This window comes from Bombina bombina, unplaced genomic scaffold (genome assembly GCF_027579735.1).
Source record: "Bombina bombina isolate aBomBom1 unplaced genomic scaffold, aBomBom1.pri scaffold_542, whole genome shotgun sequence".
Classification (NCBI taxonomy): Eukaryota; Metazoa; Chordata; class Amphibia; order Anura; family Bombinatoridae; genus Bombina; species Bombina bombina.
In genome coordinates, this window is record NW_026512078.1 from 139,642 (window position 1) to 145,214 (window position 5,573).

Below are 5,573 nucleotides of genomic sequence, written 5' to 3' on the forward strand. Positions count from 1 at the left end.
TTTCTTTTATTAAGGGATAAATATCTTTAATGAAAATATAACCAAAACAAACTTTATAAATATGAATAATACAAACTTTAAAACAAACAAAGCGAAAATAAATGTAAATCACAACAAAATTTTAAAAACCAGAAAATATATACACTTAATTTTTTGGATTCTGTGTATCAATTCTGAGATCTCCTATTCATAATTTCTAATTTTTTTTATAATATTCACTTTTTATTTCTGAATCACGTTTCAGAATATTGTTCCTTTGTTTCTGTAATTCAATGAGTTCCTTAAAAAAAGCACTTTGTTCCTGTCTAAATGAGGATGCCATATCTGTCAGTGCCTGTATATCATTTGTTCGCTCTGTGATTGGAGGTTGTCTGACTTCTTCTGCTGTTTCATCAATGTCAGATTCGTTGACCATTGGACTTGCAGCAGGTGTATTTAAATCAGGTGGTGTTGGTCCCTCCTGTGTGTGACCATGTATTTGTGTCTCATCATCATCATCATCGTCTTGATTGATGGTGTCCTCGACTAGTGGTTGCAGTGTCAATTCGACCTGTTCTTCTTCAAAAACAAAAATAAAATTAAAAAACAAATTAAATAAAATAAAAACAACCATATCTAACCTTTAAAATTTACCATTTACATACATACCATCATATAATGCAATTGAACTATCTTGCATAGTTTGAAGCAATGGTCTAACACCTGTTGAGAAATAAAAGGGTTAACAAACTATATTTTCAATTTTTGAGATTTCAATGTACACATGCGTTCAGTCAAAAATATTTTAAACATCGAAGAATTTCAATACCCATACAAACATTGTCTGCTTGATTACAAATTAAATTCCGTTACAAGGTTCATTATATTTATATAATTATGTTAAGAATATATATTTTGTTTGGTTATTTATTTGTGCTTAATATTGCTTTTTAATTATGCCCGTTCAAAAGGGCAATTTATGGTATTACAGTAGTCACACCCATAGCTCTATACATCACCCACCCCTCTAACCCTATGTTTTGCGATCTCGATCTCCAAACACTGCAAAGTCTCTTTTTTCTCTCTATTTACCATTTTCTTTTTCTCTCCATCACCCACACCTCTCTTTTGACATCTCTATCTCTCTCACCTTCTATCTCTATCCCCTCCTTTCTATCTCTCTTCCCTCCTGTGTTATCCATCTTTCTATCTCAACAGCACTTTTTTGAAAAGCCTCTGACAAAGTAACGATATGATATACACATATAATTTATTTTTTATATTGCTTACATGCGCTTTCTTCTCGATCTCTATTTGTTTGGGAAGTTGAAGCTTGAGGTTCCTGAGACGTGGTTTCATGGACAAAAGGTTGGTCCTCCTGTGCATTTACCTCCTCTTCCCCACAGACATCCTCATGTTGTTCTTAAATATAAATAAAAAAAATTCAATTCACAATATACCTACAAATATAAGAACACCACCCAAAAAAAAAAAAAAAAAAATTATAAAAAAAACATTTTACCTCTAAAGTCCATTGTGTCTCCAGGAACATCCAGGCCGACCACAACTGCATCCCCCATCCTGGCATAGAGAATTTGTTCGAAATCAGTCAATTCCGCCCTGTATCCTGGTCCTCCACCTGTTGCTTTAGCCGATTGTTTTGCTTGGCATACCTTTTTTTTTATGTTCTTTCTAATGTCGTTAACCCTCTTACGACATGCCCTTACATCCTTCGGAAAGCTACCTTCTGAAGACACAGATGCGCTGATTTGGGTCCATATTGCCCGCTTTCTCTGTGGGTTAACAGTTCTTGCCTGGTAGCCGATTATCTCCTCATAATGTTCCACCACTTGTTCCACCAAAATACAATTTTGACGATGGGTGAACATCACACTTCTCCCACTTTTTGTCTTTCCTGCTTGCAATGATGCCATCTTAAAAATGAGTAGTTAAAGTGCGCAAAATGGTATCCACAATGTAACTAAACTTAAATTAAAGTTACAAGCTAATTTAAAGAATTTGTGCATAAAGGTTGCGAGAAAAGGGCGTGAACTTTATTTTTCTGGAAAGATCCCTATGTCGCATTAGTATTTATAAATAAAAATAAAAATAAAATGAATAACGGTCATGTGTTTGGTTATGTGTAAATATTGTAATTTGAATAATATTTATATAAATTCTTATTACATGTTAGTTTAGTCTGTTAAAGTAACAATTGTTATATTTGATGGATACTAGCATAAAAAAATACATTTGTTGCAATACAGTAAAAAGTTAAGGTTTGCTTAGAAACTATTAGAGACAATTGATACAATAAAGATTATAAAGCTTAGGATGTAACTAAAAGTTAATAAATGTTTATAATACATATTGAAACATAGATTGAAACTTATAGAAATACCAATCTATATCAATATTGATTTAAAATATTGGATTATTTTATTACTTGTAATTGCGCATTTTTAAATAGAAATTAGTTCCGTTACTTGGCTACACCCTAGAAATAGAAATCAGCACAGCAAGATGGCAAGATCTAGGAAATTCTCTATAGGTGAACTATTGATAATTTCCTATACAATGGAAAAATATTTTCCAAAAAAAAGAAGGGGAATTTACACCTTGGACCAGGATAGGAGAAATAATATTCTCTGAGAAATGGTAAGAAGAGTGAGGCGTATATCTGGACAGAGGAGGACGAGAAAGCAATGCCTAAAACGCTACAATGATTTGTACAGGAGACAATCTAAATTGAGGACACTTATCTGGTGTTACCTGCGCAAATGTAAGACTTTGACATAATCAATATTTAATTTTTAGAATGTATGTTCGTCAGAAATGTATATATAACATTTGTATTTTTATCAATTTCATAACATGTGCACTGGAAAACACATTTATTTTATAAAACTATCAAATTTAATTGTGTTATATAATTTTATTGTATCTCTAGAAATCACTTAGAGAAAAGAAATTCTAGATATGCTCAGAGTCTGGTGATTTATGGCTGTACATTGGTCTATTGTGATTGGCTAACACATTTTAATAGAATTTTACTTTCACAGTTATCTTGAGTGTTGTTTCTAAAGTTAATTAACTTACATTGTTTGTGTTCTCTACTTTACAAGTTTAAAAAGAGATAGTGATGTAAATCTTTGGATTCAACAGTAGACACTGTCTCCCTTGAAGAATGACACGGTTTTTATAATATGTCTGATTCTTTCTTTTATCTATTTATACAGAATTATAAGCCAACTTTGTTTTGATGTTTGTAAAAGAAAAGAATGTGTGAAAGTATGTTGTGCACATACTAGTATTAAGGCGATTAGATAAAATACAATTTTAGAAAGATTATCTAATCTATTTCTAACATTTGAAATATGGTCTTTTTCAAAAAGATATGTACAAATTAATAATTTTTCTTTTCTATTAAATAGTAGATTACATATGATTTTACATAAAAGTGCAACTAATTTGTTTACATTTTTAAATAGTTAAAAACCGTAGAGCACCGAGATATCTCTGTCCAATTGATGACAATTCCTCAAGTTCTGTGGAGAATCTGACCCCTTGCCAAGGGTGTTTATGGACAGGGAGGGAAATGATATTCCAGGTATTTATAAATTGTAATAATTTATATATTTATAGATCCATACAATGTTGGCAATAAAATGAACATTTTTTGTGTTTAAGTAATAAGAAGGCAACAACGTAGGGCAAGGCCTATTATTGAAAATGAGTCAAATGAGGAAGAAGAACTTCAGAATCAGAATTTGGAAGGTTAAATTAATTTTATTACTTTTTATTGCATTTATAATAAAAAAATAATTTTATTTGAAATGTAAACCATTGTTTTGTTATACATAGATGATGCAGAAATTCAGGTTGAGAATTACCGTCAAGATGGAGAGGCAAATAATGAGGAGAGAGAAGAAGTGGTACAAGATTCTGAAATAGAACAAGTGCTTGTGCAGGAAGACGATTTCGAAGATAGTAAGTAATAATATATTAGAAAAATTCTAGTGATAACAGAATATTGTACTACCGAATATATATATATATATATATATATATATATATATATATATATATATAATAGAGAGAGAGATAGATAGATAGATAGATAGATAGATAGATAGATAGAGAGAGAGAGAAAGAAATAAAAAAAAAAGTATAATGAATTATTTTTAATATATACAAGTGGAGTAAAATCTAAAATTTCATTTTATACAGTGATGCAAGAAGAAGAGGTGGACAGACAGGTGCATGATGAAAATAGTTCAAATGATTCCTCTGATACCATTAATTATGACTGGGGTGAGTATATCAGACATGTGTTTATATATGTATTTAAAAATACATAAGAATAACCTTATTCTTTATTTTATACAGTACCTGAAGATCAAAACATATTGATTAACAAGAAACAGTTATTGGAGATATTAAAGAAAGCTGAAAAAGGACTGAAAGAAAACTATTCAAGTTTGCATGACATGCGCCTTAAAATAGAAAAAATGTAACAATACAATTTGATTTATCATAATGTGACCAAATTTTATTTTTATTTTTGTGATAAAAAATAAATATTTATGTTTAACCGTGTATTGGTGTCCTTATAAATTATTATAAACATAACACTGAAATCAATATAACAATGTATGAGATTGAATAAGGGACAGTCTACAATCTTTTTTTTTTATTGTTTGCAAAAGATTGATATTCACTTTATTTGTGAGTTTAATGTTTAGCATTAACAACTCATTTATATTAATACACTTTTTTTTTTTATCTGTGGTTACCTTGGACTTCTTCCAGCTCACTGATGAAATGACTATCACTGATTATTATCTATTCTCTTGCATTAGCATTGTGTAGTAACCCCAGTGCCTGAACAGAGTGTTATCTATATGGCCAACGTGTAATTTCAAACTCTTTTGAAAAGATATTTCAAAAGCCTGTGATAAGAGGCAGCCATGAAATTTGCATATGAAGTATGTTTAGTTTAAAATAAGATTATTTACAAAAAAAACATTTCACCAGAAAAGAAATGTGAAATTGTATTAATATTAATAAAGGTAGAATGGCAATAGTTTACTGTCCATAGAAACACTTTAGAAATAGTCATGTGGGTCATGCCAAGGGGGCTTGGATCATGTCAGCTATGAACTAAAAAAATATACATTTATATATATATATTTAAAAAATCAATATTTTACAAACACAATATTGAATATTTGTCAATTCAAATAAATATTGAGGAAGTAAAATTGATGTAATGCAAGGCAGATTATATTAAAATGGATTTAAAATTTATAAAAAAAAAATAATAATAATCAAATGGATTAAAAAATTTAGAAAAGTATTATATTAGTTATTAAAAAACAAAGGATAAAAATAAAATAAAAATAAATGATATTAACATTATTGGCTCGAAATAATTGACATTGAAAGCTGTTTTAATGATAAATAAGGCGCATTTTAAAAAATTGTGGCGAGATTTATCAATAATCCGCCGCATCTCGACAATGGAAATCAGCGATAAAATACTACTGGTTTAATGATAAATATTGGCGCACATGTGCGCCTTTGCAAGGGCG

The 5,573-nt window shown here is 29.7% G+C and overlaps 1 long non-coding RNA gene across 1 annotated transcript; it reads left to right on the plus strand.

Moving 5' to 3' along the window:
* The first annotated feature begins 3,586 nt into the window (after window positions 1-3,586).
* On the plus strand, window positions 3,587-4,578 carry LOC128644114 (uncharacterized). The gene is made up of 3 exons (XR_008399922.1): window positions 3,587-3,969; window positions 4,210-4,293; window positions 4,369-4,578. It is a non-coding gene; the product is annotated as an uncharacterized LOC128644114 (long non-coding RNA).
* The last annotated feature ends 995 nt before the right edge of the window (window positions 4,579-5,573 follow it).